We start from the raw sequence: 24,188 nt of genomic DNA on the forward strand, positions 1-24,188 counted from the left end.
TGTGGAAGGCTGCTTGAGGCTGGTACTAACAGGACTATGAAACCCTAAATGACCACATTCATTTTAAGTCGTTAGAGTAAGAAACTTACCACAAATGGACTGAATTGTATCTATATTAGAAACCACCACCATTTAATACCTGGACAGACCTGTCCATAGACGCGCTACAACAGTGGCAATCATAAGTTTCTAATTTGTCCCACAGTATGAATTTGGAAAGTGCAAATATTATACTAAAGTTATTAAGAGTCAAAGGTGTCATACTTGTTTTAGTTCAGGTTCCACATTCAACCCAACTGTGACCTCAAGTAAAACAATAGCATAATAACCTTTAAATCAGGGGTGTCAAACTCATTTTGGTTCAGGGGCCATATTTAGCCCAATTTCATCTCAAGTGGGTCAGACCAGTAAAATAATGACTTAATAACCTATAAATAATGACAAATCCAAATTTTCTTTTTGTTTTTGTACAAAAAAAACCAATTAAATTATGAAAATATTTACATTTTACAAAAAGATGTGAATAAGCTGAAAAAACACAAATTTTATTTGAAAAATAAGTGCAATTTTAATAATATTATGCCTCGACTTATTATTTATACATGTACATTACACACAATGTTTCAGAAACATTTGGTAACAGGCAGAATATTGTTAAAATTTTGGAGTTTGGAACTAAAATTTTAACAATTTCTGCAATGTCACATCTCTTATTATTAACACAACTCCAGATCCCAGTGGATCTATAAATGCACAAAACATTTAATAACAGGCAGAATATTGTTCAAATTGCACATTTTGGGTTGTTCATCTTTGTTTTTATTTATACATTTATTTGCATTTTATTGTGAAAGAATAGTTTTGAAAATGTAAATATTTTCACAGTGTAATCTTATTTTTTTCACTTAAATTTTTTCCACATTGTTTTTCACAAAGAAAATTTGTGGTTGTCATTATTTATGGGTTACTGTGTTGTTATTTTTACTGGAGATCACATCAGTCTGTATGTGGAACCTGAACCAAAATGATTTGGACAACCTTGACTGTTCAGGTTCATTTTTGCACTGTCATCCTGTGGGCCAGAATGGAACCTTTGGCGGGACGGTTTTAGCCCCCGGGCCGCATGTGTGACACCTGTGCTCTAAATAATGACTCCAAATTTAAATCAAAATTTCAATGTAAAAAGTCAGTATCAGATTGGTATTGGATCAGTAGTGGCTAAACTCATCCCCCAAAAAATATGATTGGATCAGAAGCAAAACAATCCAGATCGGATATCACTACTTTAAATTCTACCAAAATAATTTTTTGATTGGGTACCTGTACTTCTACTCCAGTGTGACTTTCCAGTACTTTGTACTACACTGCGAATGAATGTTTGGTAGTTGTCGGAAAGGCATCGGCACCGAATGGCAGCCACGTTCCCGTCAGTTTGCCCCAGGGTAGCTGTGGATACAGCTGTAGTTTACTACCACCACCAGTATGTGACTGGTGTAAATGAATAATGGATCCAGTGTAAAGCGCTGTATAAATGCTATATATTATTTAGCATTTTTTTAGTGTAGGTGGATCTTACTGACATGGTTGTTTTAAAAGTAGCTTGCATGCCTAAGAAATGTGGGTAGCTCTGATCTAAAGCACAAATAAATACGCCCACAGCTTCGTACAATGGCTAAAATTTACTTCGGGGGTCAAATGAGTGGCCATTTTTGTCAACAAAAAAAAAAAAAGTTGTAAGAAATGCATAGAACTGTGTTGAAATAATGCTAATATATTTGTGCACAGACTACTGATATTATTTGACAGTGGAAGCTATATTTTCAGAAATATTGGATTTTGAATAGCACGTGTATGTGAAAACTTTTGCTGGTGGACGGACGTGACATTACCCATGATGATCTGGTCAGTACCAGTTCTTTAGTAGTTATAAACTTATATACTTACTATTGCTAATTCTCCTCTTATTCATAAATGTTAGTATTGTGGATCTAAAACAATAACAGCTGACACAAAAACACTAAATGTGGCAGTGGACGGATGTGACATGGTTGTTACAGATCCCATCATACTGATGCTCGGCAGCCATGTCACCGTTTCCACTAATGATCCCTGTGCAAAAACTAGGATCAGAATTATTTATTGTATAGTTTATCATCATACTAAAGAGTAAATAACAATATAGAATTGTTATTTCTTTATAAAAATGCTTATTATTAGAAAACTGTTGATTTAAAAAGTGACGTGTGACATTCTTAACGTATGTATTGGCGTAACATAAGCAGGATGGATCAGCACCATACTCCATATTGCAACCTGTAAAAATAAAACGTGATATGTAGAATATAATCTTGTAAGAAAAACTGGGGAATCTAAAAGAATAGAATATTTGTTTTTCAGGTAAATTCAGTTCAAATATAACTTGGCCATTTGTGACATGAAAATATAGCATTAATTGTGATGAAATTGGACATTTTTGACCTGAAAACATAGTTCATATGACCATCAACATGTTGCAACAGAACTGAAATCCTGTAAATTTGCAGAACTTGCATTTATCAACACACGGTTCCTTTGGGGATTCACTTATATTGATTTCTTATGCACAAAGACGTAAATAAGACCTCTAAGCAAATTTTAGCTGATAGATGATTTTTACCCCTTTATAGGGCGCTCATAGGCCCAATCCTAATTCACCCCTTAGCCCTCCCCCTTACCCCTACCCCTTGCACTTGGCACTACCCTTTGAAACGGAGCTGCATGTGGTAGGAGTTGAAACATTCTCCAGTGAAATGGGACAACCCTTTGAGACCAGTTACATCATCAGCAGTCATCGATACTGCTATAAACAGATGCAACAACTTTGTTTCTGAAAGTATTCCCCATGCACAAAGACATAAATAAGACCTCTAAGCAAATTTTAGCCGACAAGGTATATTCTAGGTAAATACAGTAAATGTCTACTATGGCCGACCTGTGTGTTACACAGACCCAGAGGTTTTTGTAACTCCTCATGTGCTTTGCCCTGGGTTTTGTCTCTCAGACAGACCTGCAAACACTAGGTGAAGAGCAGAAAATTAGCAGAGCAAATACAGAAGAAAGCTATGTGACACATGAGGAGAAAATCTTCATATAGAAAAAGGCAAATCTGATTCAACTGTGACAACATTGCTGGTCTGCTACAGCTTTAGCATTTTCCATGAAAACAACATCAACTGCACTTAAAGCCTTAATTTAAGACAGGATTTAGGGAGTTTAATTTACCAGCTGGCTCAACGTCCCATGTGTCAGTAGGTCTATCCAATTGCGTCCAGAGGCATTTGAGTTTGTGCCCAATGATAACCAACCCTTTAGCTGAAACGGCCAGTAATGTCATTGTAAGTCAGAGGTGATACGCAGAAGGATTATTTTAAGTCTAAGCATGTTTCTTTTTTATTTTACATACATTACCTTTACCGTCAGAGCTTAATACCATAACTTAATCCTCAAGAGGGTTTTTAAAGTTGTGAGTAACTAGTAAAATATCCTCATATTTATAGATAAATACTAAAATCTGTCCATACAACTCTATATATATGTGTTTCGAGTGCATAGCATTGAGTTGCATTCATTCCCTATATGGTGTGGAATATATGTGGCTGTTCGTTGCAGCTCTAATGTTTCTTGGCATACTTAATCAATATTTAATCAATACCTCGTTAAGCTGAATCAGGTATGTGCAGTGACCGATGCAACTGAACTCGTGCCTTAAGGTTTTAATGGTATATCAGCTGCATATTCTCACCTTTTACATGTGCATTAGTGTGTGTCTAGGAAAAGAAGGTGCAGTATTAGATGGTTTGTGCTTTTGTTTTGTAATTAAACAGAAGAATGAGGCTCTCACAGCAGCAAAGACCATCTTTGTCGTAGAAGTATCCTTATCATCGGGGCCATTGTACTCTTAATGAACACATTACATCTCAATCTACCTCTAACAGGTTGATTTATTGTAAGAAAAGTAGAAATTTCACACTGCAAAAAAGGCTTGTACAAGAATAAGAAAATTAAACTCATTATTGGGTTAAGATGTCTTATTTCAAGCAAAATTATCATCCAGTGCAGTAAGAAAATTGCACTTATCAAGTTGTCTTAAAATAAGAAAATATTATCTCAGGATTATAGAATGCTAAAATCCTTGTTTTTAGCTGAATATACTTGTTTCATGTCTTCCTATGTAAAGACTCAATAGATATTTATTGGCAAAACTGCACAAAACAAGTAAAAATGTCTTGAGGGCAAACAGTTAATGTGTCCACCATACTCATCCCCCAACAATGGAGCTTGTTTTGTTATAAATATTGCTTAAAATTAGTTGTAATATTTAAGTGGGGTAGTTAAAGATGGAAATTCTTGGAAAAAGTCAAATAATCTGAATAAGATTAACCCATAAATATACATTTTTACTTTTGTGGCAGTTCCCAAATGAATTTTTCTCTTTACTTAACCTTTCTTAAGGGATTTATCACCATTTATGATAATATTATCCTTCTTAGTTTGCATTTTCTCAGTGTAAATCATATATTTTGTTGTATTTGATTTACTGATCATGTAGATCACAGGTGTCAAACATGCAACCTGGGGGCCAAATCCGGCCCGCCAAAGGGTCCATTCCGGCCCTTGGGATGAATTTGTGAAATGCAAAAATTACACTAAGATGTTAACAGTCATTTTTGGTCAGGTTCCACATTCAGACCAATTCAATCTCAAGTGGGTCATAATAACCTGTAAATACTCACAACTCTAATTTTTTCTCTTTGTAAATGTAAATGTTTTCATGTATTTACACTAAAATAAAGTATAACATTGCAAAAAATATCTGAATATCCTGAAATAATATGAACAATCTGAAATGTCTTAAGATAAGTAAGTGCAATTTTAATAATATTCCACCTATTACTAAATGTTTTGTGTATTTGTAGATCCACTGTGATCTGTAAGTTATAATGTGCATGTGTAAATGATAAACTGAAGCATAATATTTTTAAAATAACACTTTTTTTTTTTTCAGTTTGTTCATATTATTCACATTGTTTGAAAGGATAGTTTGTAGATGCAAACATTTTCCTAATATAATTTTACTTTTTTCACTCTAAAACATAGAGAAAAGTTTGGAGTTGACATTATTTATATATTATTATATTATAATTTTACTGGTTCGGCCCACTGCAGAACAAATTTAGCTGAATGTGGCCCCTGAACTAAAATGAGTTTGACACCCCTGCTGATGTAGATGTTTATAACAGCTCAGATTAAAGTTGAGGGTTATTATATCAGAAACAGAGAAAACTGAAGAAAAACTGACTTTTTCAGCAAATATATCATTTACTGAACATAAAACAAGTGTTTCCATCCACTTTCACTGATCCAACTCCATGAGTTTTACTGGTGATTCAATGTTGTAGAAGATGACAGTGTTTCCACGGTAACTATGGAGCCTCTGAACGTCCAAATGGGTCATATTTGACAACCGTGAAAAGATAACAAACAGTATTTTACACCAGTTATTTACATGGATTGACAGGATTAATGGATCAACAGGTATTAAACAGTTTAGATCAGTAGGTGGTTTTGGTCACCAGTGTCTGTTTGGGTCTTTATGGGTTAAGTCTCAATAAGTAAATAAATCTAAAAAATGATCTTTTAAGGTAAATATTCCACATTCAAGCCAGTTTAGCGAAGTCAGATCTTCCTTTTTTTGCAGTGCAGATGATGAAACTTTGGTTTATAACAATTGACAGCCACTGCTCAAAGACTCGCCTCTTCTCTCCTGATCACTCCCCCACATTTCTTTCATCCGAGAAGATCCACTCGCCCTCACTTCCACACTGTAAAGATTCTCCCTCGCCCACTTCCACCCACTTTCTCGCTCAGTCACTGTACCAAGCCCGTCTTTCAGATGATCCACTGGATTAACCGGAGCTGCTCTGACCTTTGAACCTCCTGTGTTGTCATGGTGAAAGGACCAGAGTGGGATATCCTTCAAATCCAAGAACTGCATTACCCGACACGTACTCGCTCACGCACATCATGCCTGCGGTCGCCATAGTGACCATGGACGTGCCGGTCAATATCCATTCGACTCAAGTCCTGGCCACCTTGTGACCACATAAGGCTAATGCATTTGCTCCTGCTGTGCACTTTAGTGTGTGTCTGTGTGTGCATAATCCCTCTGGGGTTGACAGAGGTACGCGTCTCTTCCATATATGGCCTGTGGGAGAACCAATCCCGGGGGGTGAAAAGTTGAGGCAAAGCCAGCTGGCATTTTCCTACTCTGGGTCTCTTACAGGGCAGATGTGTTCTGTGGTCTGTGCGTGTCTGTGAGTGTGTTCTGTGTGCATGTGTGTTTAGGCGTGATTGTGTTTGTGTTTGCCTTCCTCCATGGATTTGGCGCACATGTGGACCTCTGAGTCTAGTCTCAGTATTTGGGTAAGGCATATGTTTGCTTACTCTCACGTTCTAGTAGACCCTAATTAACCAACAAAAAGAAAAACATGGCGACCAAGGCCAAAACATAACACTAGTCGCTTTTCCATTGGACATCTGCGCAAAACTTTACCAATATCTACCAAATTTTTACCAATTTATATTATTTACCATATTTACCAATGTACCAAAAAACAGAATTGCGTAATGTCGGTTCTTCCATTAAATCACAAATGAGATGATTTGTTTATTTATTGTCGTGATTATTTTCATGAATCTCAGTCTCACTCCAGGTTTCGTGTGTAACCCATCGTGTCCACTTGCGTTACATGCAGAACCTGCCCATTTAAAGGCATATAAATCGCAACTGATTTTGCAACAGCAGTCAGTTTTGTGAAAAATTTGTTTGATTCCCAAAATGTACCTGTGAGAGAATAAAAAGATTATTATATGAGAAAATAAGTAGCGGTTAATTTTCATGTCCATTTTACTGTGTTACATGCAGATTTTTGTATTAAAAAATGATATAAAAAAAGTATAAAAATGAGTTTTATCTGAAAAACAGTTTCTCTATTATTTCAGTAAAGTGTTTCCAAACTTGCTTCATCTGGTTTGAATTTTTAACCTCCATGTCCTGTTTTTAGGTACCAGTTTCACAGAAGCACCCAGGTCATAAAGGTTGTAGTTCTAATCATGGATCATGAATGTACAATATTTGTAGTAATAGTGATGATGTTTGGTTGTTAATTCTGACATCATTTAAAGAGTCAGTTCCCTTTTATGCTAATTTACTTTAACTTCCTTCTTACATCAGACACTAGTCAGGGTTCTGAAGGAGTTAAAATCATCTAATAAAGTCAAATATAGTTAATCCTTATTGTTCTTGAAGCTCAACTGGACTGGTATTGTTCTTGAAATCGTTTTGTGTCTCATCTAAGAGACTTCTGATGAAGAACTGATGAAGTCTCTTGGATGAGACATGAGAGGTTTTTAAGAACAAATCAGTCCAGTTGAACTCAGAGAATAACTGAAATATATTTTACTTTAGATATTGAAGTTTTAGGATGAATTGTTTTGGTATTAAGTAGTTATTGTTTTAACATAGGATTCTTTTGTTTAATCTGTTTTACTTCAATAATGTTAATAGTGAGTTCTTTGTGACCAGGATTAATGTAGTACTCTGGTGTGGTTTAAGTATGTTACCACTCGGTTAAACATCTGTCTGCACAAGAGTTAAGTAGGTTCTGTTCTTCTAGATACACGTCTGAACAAACACATTCACACACATAATGCTGTCAAATATAGGTGATAAGGGTAAACTTATTGTTGGCATAAGTTTACTTAGAGTTAAGGCCCCGCATCTGTTTGATCTTTTTAGATAACGCTAAGTTAAAGACTAACCCATTTGTACGGGCGAGTCCACCCATGGGGTCAATAAATGTACATTTCACCTAAGGTTCGGGGCTGATTGTCTTTGAGTCCTCAGCGCTGAGTGTCCACCTTATTTGTGATCTGAATAAATTTTGTCAACTTTGAGACCAATCTGAATCCAGACTCATCCCTAGAGCTTCCAATAAAAGAACACGTTAACAATAACAAAGAATAACTATACTATAATGGGGTTCGGATACAAACATTGAAGTGCTTGTTAGGTTCGGGTTTGGGTTCCGGACGCAACTGTATTGGGCACGGGTCAGGTTCAGACAGAAATATGCGGACTGAGGCGGGCTCTATTTTGAACACTCAAGCCTGATTGGAAAGCAACCTCATACGCACATGATGACCGAAGGGGACGGCAGTGCATGAATGGATTTACCCCTCCCACTTGTGGTAGTTTTACTGACATTTCTTATCACATGCAAATTGGCCATTAATATTACCGACGTCCTGTGGTAAAGTGGTGTTACCCCACGTACCCATGTCAAACTAATCCAGTCCAAATAATACTTTAGAACACAGGTGTCAAACATGTGGCCCGGGGGCCAAATCCGGCCAGCCAAAGGGTCCAATCCGGCCTGTGGGATGAATTTGTGAAATGCAAAAATTACACTGAAGATATTAACAATCAAATGTGTCAAAATCATTTTAATTCAGGTTCCACATACAGTCCAATTAGATTTCAGGTGGGTCAGACCAGTAAAATATTATCATAACTAGAAAAGCACTTGGAGAGCGCAGACCTCCGCCAGGGCAGAACAGTGACACCCCCCCCCCCCTCCGATCACCACCAAAATGTTATCATTTGTTCCTTGTTCCAGTATCAACATTTCCTGAAAATTTCATCCAAATCCATCCATAACTTTTTGAGTTATCTTGCACTCAGACAGACAGACAAACCAACCAACTCTGGCAAAAACATAACCTCCTTGGCGGAGGTAATAACCTATAAATAAAGACAACCCCAAATTCTCTCTTTGTTTTTTTGGTGTGAAAAAGTAAAATTACATGAAAATGTTTACATTACCAAACTATAATTTTACAAAAAATGTGAATAACCTGAACAAATATGAACAAAAAGAAATATGTTAAGAAAAGTAAATGCAATTTTACCAATATTCTACATGTTTTGTGTGATTGTAATGCACATGTGTAAATGATAAAGTGATAAACAGAGGCATAACATTGTTAAAATTGCACTTGTTTTTCTTAAGACAATTCAAGTTGTTCATGTTATTCAGGTTTTTAAGGAAACTTTGTAGATGCAAACCTGATTAGGGGAGTAAGAAAATATCGTTTCTGCAATACATTGCAATATTTCATTCCACAGTACTGTATCGATATTAAAAAGTACTGTATCGATATTTTTAGGTATTTATTCAAATGCAGTTATGACGGGTTCATTTTTATTTGTTGGTTTTCTTTATTTTTTGTATCTTATTTATAATTATTTAACACTGTTTATTTAAATAATGGTTATTGAAGCATCCTAAAAGCACGTTTTACTGTCTTAGAGGCAGATGGTAGTTCCTTTGTTGGGACTGAACTAAAATACTGTTCTGATGTTAGTTCTGAACTAATAGATTATGAACATTTAAACAGGATCTTAAACTGTAACGTCTGTAAAACATAATTTAAGTTTGAACACAGGAACATTTTGTGATATAGCATTAGATCCTGTTAGGAGCAAATAAAAATGTGTTCAGTATTTGTGCATATTTCTGGTGTAATTCAATTCTTCAAGGAAATCATTTTAAAAAAGAAACAAACAAAAAATTACCTTTTTAACAGTATCGTGATATACCGTGATATATCGTATCATGATCATAGTATTGTGATTTGTATGGTATCGCCAGATTCTTGCCAATACACAGCCCTAAACCTGATCATAACATATTTTTACTTTTTTCACTGTTATTATTGGTATTTTGTTGGTGAGCGAGCCTTTTCTTTCTGTGCGCCAACACTTTGGAACAGTCTTCCTCTGGACATAAGGCAGGCATGCTCTGTGGATGTTTTTAAAGCAAAGCTCAAGACCCACTTGTTTACTCTGTGTTATGTCTTGATTTGTTTTTACTGTGTTAATGTTTTTAGTTTTTATGTTCTATTGTGATTGATTTTATATCTGTACAGTACTTTGATTGAAAGCGCTTTACAAATAAATTCTTATTCTTATTCTTATTCTTATTCTTATTCTTATTCTTATTCTTATTCTTATTCTTATTCTTATTCTTATTACCTCCGCCAAGGAGGTTATGTTTTTGCCAGGGTTTGTTTGTCTGTCTGTTTGTTTGTTTGTTTGTTTGTTTGTTTGTCTGTCCGTTAGTGTGCAACATAACTCAAAAAGTTATGGACAGATTTGGATGAAATTTTCAGGGTTTGTTGGAAATGGGATAAGGAAGAAATGATTAAATTTTGGTGGTGATCGGGGGTGGGGGGGCCCACGGGGGGGGCCACTGATCAGCCTTGGCGGAGGTCTGCGCTCTCCGAGTGCTTCTAGTTATTATTATTATTATTATTATTATTATTATTATTATTATTATTATTTTACTGGTCCGGCCCATTTGAGATCAAATGGGCTGAATGTGGCCCCTGAACTTAAATGAGTTTGACACCCCTGCTTTAGAAGATACTTTAACTATCTTCATGACAAACTGCAAATATCTCCACTTCTCCGGCAGATGAACAGCATATGTGTCATTTTAAACACATTTTAAACACAGTCATAACACTTTGCATTGATATTTCTTCCAAGGTTATGGCCCACGTCTCTCTATACTAAATAATGTGAAGAAAAAATATTAAAGTTTGAGCCGTGTCTGCGATTAAAGACATGGCAGGATGATCTTTTGGGCAGATTATTAGTGGCTGCATTAGCTTCACTTACAGAGCAGTGTTGTATGTGTTCTATAATGTGACAGAGCCTATAAGTGGGACACTGTGTGGGACATTTTATTTGGAACACTGCCCATATTTCTGGCTTGCATCAGCCTGCCAGAATACATCCTATTGCCGCTACTCTGTGACTCTGGCTTCATGCATTTATTTTTGTACTGTATCTGCTGTGGACACTTTGTATGCCGGTGGCCCATTTATTCTGCTCAGCCTTAGGGGGGATTCTGATTATATTCTTGGTGGATATTCTTACACTTGAGCTATTATTTAGCAAAAGTACATACTGTACTTTCCTTGAATGTGCCTTAGATCTTTCCCGCCTTGTTATTAGTTACTAAGGTTACAGATAAAAGAAGATGTTCTCCTTGTTCGGCTTCGTAATGAATTTCTTTTAGTTTCAAATGTGGAAAATTACATTAACTAGTATCAGTGATGTTATGAGATTTTTTTTTTTTTTTTTAAGTACAGGTTTTATAAAATTTTTTGGGGGGTCATTTTAACATTTCTCCTAGTTTTTCCAGTACATTTTTAATTATATTGTGTGCATCTTTACCACAAAACTCCCCAAAAAGTAACTTTTTCAGGAATTAAAGTGTAACATTTGTGCGACTATAATATATTTATCTATGTTCAGTCCCTCCAGGATTTTCGAGGCTTTTATGGAATTGGGGCCTAAAGTGTCTGCCAGCTTTTGTAAGAAATAATGATGAATGTTGCGATGAAATATAGACCTGACAGGTTGTTGTTTGAGAGTTAACATGGTGTAACAGCTACGAGTCGTGCTGACACCATCAGTTTGCAGGATAACCAGCAGAGACATTGCACAGAAGTCCTGGATAGATAAATAAACCACTGGAGAAATAGTTACACCTCATAAATCACGGTTTAACAGCGGTGGAAGAAGCGGTCAGATGCTTTACTTAAGTAAAAGTAGGAATGTAAGTGACATACTCCATTGCAAATAATTAGAATATGATGATCTTTTGAGGCAGATTCATTATCTACAAACACAATCTCAGTTTTTCTCACCTCTTATAATATGTTGGCGAGTTACAAACAAGGTCATAATAGTTTTGGATTTTTCATTATAGTTTAGTTTTATTTAGTTTTGACTTTTTTTTTCTCTAGTTCAGTTAGTTTTAATTAGTTTTTAGAGCAGGTTTGCTAGTTTTTATTAGTTTTCGTTATTTTCTAAATGCTTAGTTTTAGTTTAGTTTTAGTTTCGTTATATCTTTTCTGTTCTTCACCTTCGAATTCAAATAAATCCCAGACAGGACTCTGCTGCTTTCTCCCAACTTTAGTCTCCATGTTTCCAAGTAGAGTGGGAGTGAGAAGACGACTAAACGACAAGTGACAAGAAGTGACGGATCGTTAAATATCATATAGTGCCAGCAGCTAAAATTGCTTGAAGGAAATCACTTTTGTATCAATCCGACATTGACAAAGACAAAAACGAAGGGAATTTTATCCATAATTTTTTATACGTTTTAGTTAGTTTTGTAAGCACACAATACAGTTTCAGTTAGTTATCATTTTTTTTCTCTTTTCAATATAGTTTTTATTTATTTCAGTTAACGAAAATGTTTTTACAATTCTACTTTTCGTCATTTCGTTAGTTTTCATAAATGATAATAACCTTGGTTACAAATAAACCATAACATCTTTTCTCATAGTTTTCTCTCTGTTTTTTGCAGGGTTTAGCCTGTGGTCTGAAGGCTTTTTGTTGTTTTTACTTGACATGGCATGTTGTTTGTACCGATATTACTGCAATATTTTGATATTAGCCAAAAATGACACAATTCTGCACCTCCATAAGACATCAAACTGATCTTGTGTGTGTGTTGTGTGATGCAACTTCATGTTTTTATGGAGACCCATGTCAGGTTTGCTTTTAACCCATAAAAACCCCATGCTACTTTTGTGGTACTTTCCAAATAGATTTTTCTCTATGTGTCACCTTTTTTAAAGTGGTTTATCACCATTTATTATAATATTATCCTCTGCATTTTGCATTTTTTCAGTGAAAATCATGTATTTTCCTAGATTTAATTTACTGATCATGCAGATGTTCAATAAAACTCTGACTAAAGTTGAGGATTATTATATCAAAAACAGACAAAACTGAAGGAAGAATGATTTTGTCAGCAAATCTATCATTAACTGAACATAAACTAAGCATTTACATCCACTGTCATTGATCCAACTCCATGAGTTTACTGGTGAATCAATGTTGTAGAAGATGACAGTGTTTCCATGTTTACTACAGAGCATCTGAACATCCAAATGGGTCATATCGGATGACCATGAAAAGATGACAAATTGCATTTTACACCAGTTATTTACATGTTTTGATAGGATGTTGTTACCTCTCAGAAGTCTTATTATTATTATTATTATTATTATTATTATTTATTTTTTTATTCATTTATTTTTAATATATATATAATATTCAATTCTACAAATGTGTATTTGAGCTGTATGTGCAATAACTTTTTTTTTTTTTGGTGTGTTTTAGCGGTGTTTATATTTTATATCTGTCTGTTTTGTCATATCTTTACTTTTTCTTCAAGCTCCTTTTCTGACTCAGGGAAACAAGAATTCCAATGTGCCTATACTGCTATGTATCTGTGCAAATGGCAAATAAAGTCTATTCTGTTCTATTCTATTCTATTCTATTCTATTCTATTCTATTCTATTCTATTCGATCTGTGGATCAACAGATATTAAACAGTTTATATCAGTAGATGATTTTGGTCCCTGATGGATGTTTGGGTCTTTATGGGTTAAAAGGTGAGGTAGTATGTCGTAGGAAAACATAATGTGTAAATAAAGCTCAGGTTTGTTATGCACGCTGCGTTCTTTAATAGCTGTCTGAGTCTTCATTGAGATTATTTTATTATGGAAAATGTAGTCCTGCCAGAAGTCTTTAAAGCTTGTCTTCTAGACTAAATAAAAAGGGCCATAAACACTGAGCTCCACATTCTACATTAACCCTCAAAGACCGGTGACCAAAAGCATCAACGGATATAAAATACATCACTTTGGAACCACTAATCCTATCGATACATGAAAATAATTCAGATAAAATGCAGTTTGTCAGCTTTTCAGTGGCAGATTTGTCCCATTTAGACGTTCAGAGACTCTGTAGTGAACATAGAAACACTGTCATCTTCTGCAACATTAATACACCAATAAAACCCATGTAGTTTGATAAATGACAGTAGTTGGTGATGATTCTTTTTCTGTTCAGTTAGTAGAATCTTTTGCTGAAAAAATCATTTTTTTCCATTCTGTTTGAAAAACATGTAATAATTTCCTCTGAGCCTTTATGAACATCTTTTATATATAGGTAATAAAGGCATTTTCATGTTTAACCCTCCGGTATCCAGGTGCGCCTTTTAGGCACACTTTGCACTTTGTGTTAAAAAACTTCATGTTATTTTTCACAATTTAAATAAGGTTACAATTCAAAAGTTGTTCATTTTTACATGATCTTTAAAATTCTGGCCACCAACTAAAATTTGTAAAAAGAAAATTACAAGACTAACATCTGTCTCCCAAGTGTGCCTAAAACGCACTATTTCTTCCATTTATATGTATGATTAGGGCTGACCTTGATTTACAAAAATAAAATCAAATTAGAGCATAAAAATGAATCAGTATATAATATTAATAGTTTGATTTATAGGTGTGCATTTTCCGCACACTTGGTGACAGATGCTAGTATTTTTGAACATTTGACCTAGCGCCAAAAATAATCATGCAAATTAACCAATATTGCTGTTAATCATTGACATTTGCCAGGCTGCAAAAATCAAGTAATATGTAATCCACTTTTTATGTAGTATATTGAAAAAAATTATTTTTTTGTGTTTTTTGGATCCAAAAAAATGGTTTGTTTACAATACAAACACGTCATTTAAAGGGTTAAAAAATGTGACAATTATTGAGTATTTGGTATTTTTATTTACGGCTCAAGTTGATGAAATAGAAAAAAAAAATGTAAAAGAATTAAAAACAAACTGTATGAAAATTTTTTGACATTATTCCACAAGTGTGCCAAAAAGGCACACTTGGTACTTAGTAAGGGCCTTGCTGGACGGGATACCAGAGGGTTAAAGAGAGTGCCTTGGAGTTTTCTTCCAGTTTGTTATCTATCGACAAATGCTTTTTCTCTTAAAGGGCAGAACTATATATTTCAGACTCGTAACTCTCCTCACCCAAGCCTCGGCAGATGGGAAAAGGGAAATGTGAGTAAGGGAAACCCATAAGTAGAAGCCAAACAGTAGCTCACCAGGCCCTCCCATGTGGTACGTAATGCACACCGGCTGCCATGTTTCCTTATTCACCGCACGCCCCACCTCAACATACTGTATTCGCTTTAGATTTTGGAGAGTGTGTGTGATGAACATGTGTGTGTGAGGCAGAGACAGTGACTCACAGCTCTGGTCAGCTGCTGGTTTCTGAGTATTTTTGGATGGATGAGGGTGTGGTAGCGAAGGGAACCCACGTACCAGTGCGAGCTCCAGAATACTGCATGTGTTTGTAGAATTCTAATTTCATTCAGCGCTTATTACAGTCCACGGGCGAAGTCTTTGCGCGTGTTCTGTTCATCTATCACAGTATTAGCCGTGTCAGCTTTTTACACATTGGGCCGTCTCTGCCGTTAACCTCATTATGGTAAGTGTTTGGCTGACGTGCGTGTATGCGTGGCATGTGGAGTATGTGTGCGTATTCTGATGGGTAGCTGATCCTGAAACACGGCCCAGCCTAGCTTCCGGCGATGGCATGAAATGAATCTGACCCACTCCCAACATCCTCCACATCTCATCCCTCCTGCTCTGAGTCAGCCACACACACCCACATATGCATGCACACACACACACATACACACACACACACAAACACACACTTTTCCCTATCAGAAGCATATTCATACACAGCTTCACATATGCATGCATACTCTCAAGGACGAGGACTTGCGCTCATTGAATTAATCGCGTCCTAATTATCAAATGCCCCCCCCTCCCCTTTCCACTCCCCATCCTCATCCTCTTCCTCCTCTTCCTCCTCCTCCTCCCCACCCATCCTCTGTCTCTTTTTCCTCTCCTCTCTGTGTGGATGGGGGTGGTTGTCAGCTGATTAGATAATGCAAATACATTATTTATAACACTTTGCTCGTTCTCGCCGCTTTATGGGATTGCCTAGCAACCAGGGAAATATATTCTATTGAGCAAGACCTCTGATAACTGGAGTGAGAGAGAGAGAGAGAGAGAAGGAGAAAGGAAGACAAGAAGGAGAGAGAGGAGACGATTGGGAGTTGGCTGGTGCCTCTGTTGCTATGTGTGGCTCATTTGGGCTCACTTATTTTTTCCTTTTTCTTTGACGCCTCCTTTTTTTCCCCCCTCTCTCTCTCTTCATTGTTCCCAGTTTAGCTCATTCTCGCTCGCTCACACTCCCTTCCTTCCCTTTTTGTCTTCCTTTTTCCTTTCACTCCATGCACTTCTTTCATTCACTTCACACTCCTTCCATCCCTCCTTCTTCTCTTCTACCATTAACAAGATATTCGCGCAGCTATATATTTATACGCCGTCTCTAATTAGCAGAGAGGTGAGAATTTGTTTCACAGGTGTCAAACATGCGGCCCTGGGGCCAAATCCGGCCCGCCAAAGGGTTCAGTCTGGCCCCTGGGATGAATTTGTGAAATGCAAAAATGATATTGAAGATATTAACAGTCAGGGATGTTAAAATCATTTTAGTTCATTTCACTTGAAAAATGATCAGACCAGTAAAATACTATCATAATAACTAATAAATTTTGAAAACTGCAAATTTTTCTCTTTGTTTTAGTGTAAAACAGTTACATTACACAAGAATATTTACATTTACAGACTAGCCTTTTACAAAAAATGTGAATATCTGAAATGTCTTAAGAGAAGTACATGGAATTTTAATAATATTCTCCCTGTTATTAACTGTTCTGTGTATTTTTAGATCCACTCTGATCTCTAAGTTGTAATGTACATGTATAAATAATACACTAAGGCATAATATTGTTAACATTGCGCTTATTTTTCTTAAGAATTTACAAGTTGTTCATGTTTGTTCATGCTATGTTTGAGTACAATTCGTAGATGTAAACATTTTTTATTACGGAATTATACTGTTTTCACTCAAAAGTTATTATCCTATTATTTATATTATTTTACTGGTCTGGCCCACTTTATATCGTATTAGGCTGTATGTGGCCCCTGAACTAAAATGAGTTTGACACCCCTGATTTACTGTGAAAGGCAGGACTTGTTTGTTAAACGAGTATCTTTTAGCATCTCTGTCCACTGAGGGAGTCAGGTTGTTTCTATCGGTACAGCTGTCAGTCATTGAAACACGTCACGTACAGTCGCGGAAAAAATTATGAGACTATCAAAAGTCAATCAAAGAAACAAACTAACTAACTAAACCAAAAACAATACTCCTTGCCTCCCCTTCGGGTGGTGGGGTAATTAGGTGGAAATATCTTTGAGTTGTAATACCACTGATGGCCACTAGGGCTGGCATCAAAAGCCATGACTCTCATTGACTTGTATTGACCTTCTCTCTAAAAACAATTGAAAATTTTATCCTCTAGTAAAGTCGCGGAAAAAATTATTAGACCATCAAAAGTGATCAAAAACAATGGTTATGCAATCCACTACTAACTCCTGTGTGTGTCATGTGACTAAAACAGACAGAAAAGAAAACATGGAATGCCTAAAAGCACTGTTTTTGTCAGTACATAGATAGTGCCATAGATATTGATGTAAGAACTGAAGTGATTTTGGTTATTATCAAGAAAACAATAGATATCAGCTCTGAAATTAAACTCTTACAAGCTATTTTTGTTGTTATCATTATATTTGTCCAAACAAATGTACCATTAGTTGTACCAGGCATTAAAATGAACAAGAAATTGAAGAAAACAATCCGCGACTGTATGAACTCATTAAATGACATTAACTTTTAAAAGTTGTTGATTTTAGGTATTTTTTCCTCGTTTTTAAAATAATATACATTAAAAGCATGCATAAATATTCAAAGGAAGAACTCCAAAAGACAGAAAACAAATGCAGTAACCCTTTACAAATGTAATTAAAGTGAATTTTTCCAAACAATGGGGCTTTATGTCATTATTAATATTACAAACTATCAACACCAGGTTGAAGTATTGTACCAAAATGCTCTCACAGCTAATAAAACCACAAACAAATTAATCCCACATCTCCACAGACTGTATCACATACTGAATAAATTGTTTACACAAATCTGAATTATGGTGCCATCAAGTACTGAATAATATTATGTCTTATAATGTTCACCTGCTGCATCAGCTGATAGTTTACATGATAGCTGCTAGCTTAGCTCTGTTTCCAGTATGATTGTGTTTAAAAAGAGGCGTAAAGAAATGATTTTCCAGAGGTACAGTACCAGTCAAAAGTTTGGACTCACCTTCTCATTTAAATGGCATGAGATGGACCGCAGATGGCCAACAAGTTCTCAGCATCACTGGGAACTCCTTCAAGACTTTTAGAAAACATTTCAGGTGACTTCCTCATGAAGCTCAGTGAGAGAATGCCAAGAATGTGAAAAGCCTCAATAAAAGCAAAATGCGGCTATTTTGAAGAATCTAAAATATAAAACAAGCTTTGAGTTATGTCACAGTTGTTTTAACTGCATAATTCCATATGTGTTCATTCATAGTTTTCGTGCCCTCAGTGAGAATCTATAATGTAAATAATAAGAAAATAAAGAAAGTCCAAACTTTTGACTGGTAGTGTACATTGATAAATAAACTCCACAAGGTGTTTGTTTGTTATTTGGATATAAATTTTGCAGGGTAATGGTGAATGTGTTGTAATATGGATGAGTGACTAAATTGCTCAAAATTGCTGATAAATTTGGAACAGTGTTGTTTTCAATAAGTATGGAAAAGTTTGAAGGGGTAGGATTAAATATATTTATATTTATACCTCTTCCTACTCCTTTTTGCTCATGTACAGGGTGGGGAAGCAAAATTTACAATATTTTGAGGCAAGGATTGAAAGACAGTGTATGACCAATTAGTTTATTGAAAGTCATGAGAATTTATTTGCCACAAGAAAATTGACATAATAGAAAATGTTTTTATTCTATGTGTCCTCCTTCCTTCTCAATAACTGCCTTCACACGCTTCCTGAAACTTGCGCAAGTGTTCCTCAAATATTCGGGTGACAACTTCTCCCATTCTTCTTTAATAGTATCTTCCAGACTTTCTCGTAATAGTTTTGCTCATAGTCATTCTCTTCTTTCCATTCTAAACAGTCTTTATGGACACTCCAACTATTTTTGAAATCTCCTTTGGTGTGACGAGTGCATTCAGCAAATCACACACTCTTTGACGTTTGCTTTCCTGATTACTCATATGGGCAAAAGTTTCTGAAAAGGTATGGATAATAGTGTTAGGTATGATTATGACATCATTATATGTTTGGTTTCAACACAATTGACGTAGTGCCTGCTGAGAAAAAACAACTAAATGTTCATTGTAAATTTTGCTTCCCCACCCTGTAAATTTTGAGGCTTAAGACATTGCAGTTTCAAGTTACTCTCTTGTTTTGTTCTCCTTCTCTTGATTATCATTTATTTGCATTTCTGTTTTTAAATTGGCATTTACATGATTGAAATAAAGAAAGATATCTAGTCATATCTATTTTTAGACTGAAAACAGCCACAGTAAAGCCACAAACCACCTCTGTTTTCTTTACGGTTTGTGTTGTCAGTAGCTGAACTAAAGATCTGTTTGGAACTGAACAAACAAGGACAGAACTGTCAGTTTAGTCTGAACCATGGACCAACAAACAGCAACTTAGCAAAGATAATAACATCCCATGACTGGAAAAAGCACTCAGAGAGCGCAGACCTCTGCCAAGGCAGATCAGTGCCTGCCCCCCCTCCAAAATCACCACCAAAATTTAGTCATTCGTTTCTAGTGCCAGTATCAACATTTCCTGAAACTTTCATGAAAATCTGTTTGTAACTTTTTGAGTTATCTTGCTAACAAACAGACAAACCCCGATGAAAGTAACTGTACACCTTCATAAACCTCATAATGTTATCATAGTTATCATCATGGTTGTTATTGTTACTATTGTTGATATTTCCTTGTGAGGGTCTTACCCCCCCCCCCTCTCCTTCTCTCTTCCCAAGACCCAAAATAAAGACAGTGGAATATTAAGGGGAGATACATATACTTTATGAAGTTCCCCTTGGCAAAGCAAATGTGTTCAGCGCAATAAGACAGCCAGACCACCATTCTGCCGTTATGATGCTGGACAACACAAATTACAAAAAAAAAACAAAAAAAAACCTCATATCAGACTCACCCATGTGGAAAAAACACTGCCATTTCAGCATCAAACTCCATTCTTTCTCCATGGCTTTCTTTGAGTCATGGAGTTGTTTCTTGAGGGCTCTCATCCTCACTTCAGTCTTGGTGTTAGTTTTCGTCGCTATGGGAGATGGGCAGAGTGACTCACTACTGTGAATAAATACAGTTCATATCTCTGCAATACCATACACCGACTTCTTGTAAGCACTCTAATAATATTTTTAGGTCTTTGTGAATAATCTTTTAAAGTAGAAATACTATATGGGGCTCCTTTAACTGCAAATACTCCATCACCTTTGGGCTTCAGCACTAGAGTGAGTTTAATATGAGGACAGATACTATACACATGAAAGTGAGGTGGACACATTGATGATGATAATGATGATGATGAAATTCTTTATTCAGTCACATAATACAACCAGTGTCAACAACAACACTTCAAACATTACAAACATTACCAACTGGTTCATGACTGAAAAAGCACAGGCAGAAGCAAAGTGCTTATATTTATGCCTGTCCTACATAACAAATTCAGCTACCCAACGTACCCAACAAACAAGCGAAACATAAAAAGGGGAAAATAAACCAGAGAAATAGAAAACTTAACCACCAAATTAATGGTAATTTAATGTAGAATCAAAAATAAATTATTTACCTATTACTTATTAGAGCTTAACAATTGTATCCTTCAAAAATTGCCTTACGTACCATTTTTTTTTTTAAATAAAAAAAATGGGCTACACATTCTTAAATCCATGCTGGCCTCATTCCATAGTTTAACTCCAACAATAGATATCCATCTTCTTTTTGTCTCTTTTTTTAGCTTTTTGTACAACAAATTTACAAACATCTCGCAAATCATATTTAGACTTGTGTTGAGAAGAACCTTTGTACACAGACGGGGAGTAACTTTAATTTGGCTTTATACATTATTTGCATTATTTTATAGTAAACCAAATCATTAAATTTCATAATATGGGATTTCGTAAACAATTCATTAGTATGTTCATAGTAACCGGCCTTATTAATAATACGTATGGCTCGTTTTTGTAGGAGGACTACAATATTTAGTTGTTTTATATGTCGAGCCCCACACTCCCACACAATATGACACATAAGGAAGTATAAGTGAACAGTAAATTATATGTAGTGCCTTATGAACATTGAATTAAGGTGTTTCATTGCTAAACCAGGTTGGACCTCAAAACCGTAATGACAAATGCTGCAATAAACTTTTTTTGTTTCCATCATTAGCATTAATTTGGTCTGGAGCAAGACATAAAGTAAAGTACAAACATAAATATATTTTAAAAAGTGGTGTAAAAAATTACTTCTAAATGGGAACATAGAAGATGAGGGATACAAATAGTATTATCCCAAATACTATTTGTGATTTCTTGGAATTAAGAGAGAGTAATTATAATTTCAGAGATCTTCGTATTTGTGAATGAACTAATGTGAGGACAAATGTGAAGTCTAGATGGACTGGGGTTTTGGGTGTGAAATTATGGAATGGACCTGTTGATGAATTTAAGTTAAGTTAAAAAAAAATCAATAAATAAGTTTAAAATTATTCAGTAAATATTGAATTGAGATGGTAGATATTGTTATTGTTGATTTTTTTATACTGTTTATGGTGTGAATGCTTGATGCTGCACGCATTTAATTTAATATAAGCAGCGTATCAGGTGAAAAGGATAGGCAAAAAAATGAGCTTTTGATTCTAGCCTATTCCTTTTTTGTTTTTTATGTTTATTGTGATTATTTTACTGGTTGCAATGATTGATGTACCCACTAAAATAAATTCATTCATTCATTCATTTTTAAGCCTTCAAAATGGTACCCTCAGCCCCTCCAATAGCATACTCCCCACAGTCAACCCATCAATATATGAGGCTACGGATATATACGGAGCTGGACCAATTATAGTAAATTATGGAATAACCTCGATAAAGAAGTAAAATCATTCACATCAGTCACTACATTTAAAAGTATGTTTAAGACTGAGGTATTCAATAAATATAAAATATTAGGATCAAGAAAGCCAATTATCAGTATAAGTCTAAGATTCGGCTTTGATCAAATTATTTGTTTTATTTGTATTATTGTTCAAAACTGCACCATCTTGTTATCTCGTTTTATTTCCATAACTTTCCTTTTTGTAAATAGAGTAGGCATAAATAAGCTGTTGCTTCAGCCTGTGCCTTTTTGCCCATGTTAATATAGAAATCCAAACTGTATGTACAGTATGTATATATTGTGTTCTGTTAAATGGACAAATAAATTACTAGAAAAAAAAATGCTTCTAAATTATTTTAAATATTCCACCTCCAAGTATCTGTATTTGTCCATGAATAATTGTTTTTAGCCGTACATGTTCGTCCGGTTTACTCAGGAAGAAAAATTGGCATTTACACTTAAAAGAAATATTGATTTGACATTTCTCATGATAATTATTAACCACTGACATGAATATTTTTATCATAATAATGTCTCAAAGCAGTTCTTCAAGCTGTGATGTGTGATGTGTCCCAATATTTTTGTCCATGTAGCACACAGGTGTCAAACATGCGGCCCAAGGGCCAAAACCAGCCCTCCAAAGAGTCCAATCCAGCCCGTGGGAAGAATTTGTAAAATGCAAAAATTACACTGAAGACATTATCAATCAATGGAGTTAAAATCATTTTAGGTCAGTTCAATCTAAAGTGAATCAGACCAGTAAAGTACTATCATAATAACCTATAAATATCAAAAACTGCAAATATTCCTCTTTGTTTTAGTGTAAAAAAAAAAAAAAAAGTAAAATTACACAAAAATGGTTACATTTACAGACTGGCCTTTTACAAAAATGTCTGAAATGTGGAATTTTAACAGTATTCTGTAAGTTGTGATTCACATGTATAAATGATAAATTAAGGCGTAATATTGTTAGCATTGCACTTATTTTTCGTAAGAATTTTCAGGTTCGTATTTGTTCATGTTATGCTCAAGTACAGTTTGTAGATGTAAACATTTTCATTTCAGAATTTAACTTTTTCACTCAAAAACAGAGAAAACTTTGGAGTTGACATTATTTATAAGTTCTTGTCCCAGTGTTTTTCAACCTTGGGGATGTGACCCAATGTGGGGTCTCCTGGAATTCAAATGGGGTCACGTGACATTTTTTGTAACTGAATAAAATTACTAATATTTTTTATTTTTTTTAATGATTCAATATATACTTCATTATCTTTAAAACACCACACACTTTTTCTAATGAAAATCAAGTTCGAATAAAATGCAGGATGTAATATCTGAGAGGGCATATCTTGACTGACCCGATCATGTGACTTTCACATGTTCATTGTGGTCGGTTTCAGATGCTGCAGCTCTTTCATAATACATAGTTTGAGTTATTGTTTGTTCAGTATTAATTTGCTTTGCTGACATTTCCTGGGTCTCAGGAGGTTAAATAGATTAAATGTCGTCTAAAATTGACATTTATTTGCAACATAGTATAGCAAACTATTACATGATCAAAAACAAATTAATTTTATCAATAAAATGTCTCCGTTTTGAATGTCTGAGGTCGCCAGAAATTTATGATGTTCAAATGGGGTCATGAGCCAAAAATGGTTGGAAACCACTGTCTTATCCTATTATTTGTATTATTTTACTGGTCCGGCCCAGTTTATATCATATTAGGCTATATGTGGCCCCTGAACTAAAATGAGTTTGACACCACTGATATAGCACAATAAGACAATCACAAGTCAACAAAAAGATGCAAAAGCGGTCAGATATATCCAAATTGAGCTCAGGTGAAATCACAAAAGGCAATGGAGAAGCATAACTGTAAAATCAGATGCAAAATATTGAGGTTATTGATTGAAAGACGTGTCCGTAAAAACAGACTCTTGTGTTTGCTAGTGTGAACTCCACTTAGTGTAAACAACGGTGAAGAAGTTGACATGAGGTAACCTTACTAACCCCTTCCTGCCTGATCATGCGCACA

At 35.2% G+C, this 24,188-nt stretch overlaps 1 protein-coding gene across 1 annotated transcript in view; it reads left to right on the plus strand.

The window, feature by feature from the left end:
* Positions 1–24,188, plus strand: part of ttc7a (tetratricopeptide repeat domain 7A) — a 169,700-nt gene that overhangs the window by 124,340 nt on the left and 21,172 nt on the right. The gene's annotated exons all lie outside the window — the stretch shown is intronic.

The sequence above is a fragment of the Sphaeramia orbicularis genome, chromosome 15 (assembly GCF_902148855.1).
Source record: "Sphaeramia orbicularis chromosome 15, fSphaOr1.1, whole genome shotgun sequence".
Taxonomy (NCBI): domain Eukaryota; kingdom Metazoa; phylum Chordata; class Actinopteri; order Kurtiformes; family Apogonidae; genus Sphaeramia; species Sphaeramia orbicularis.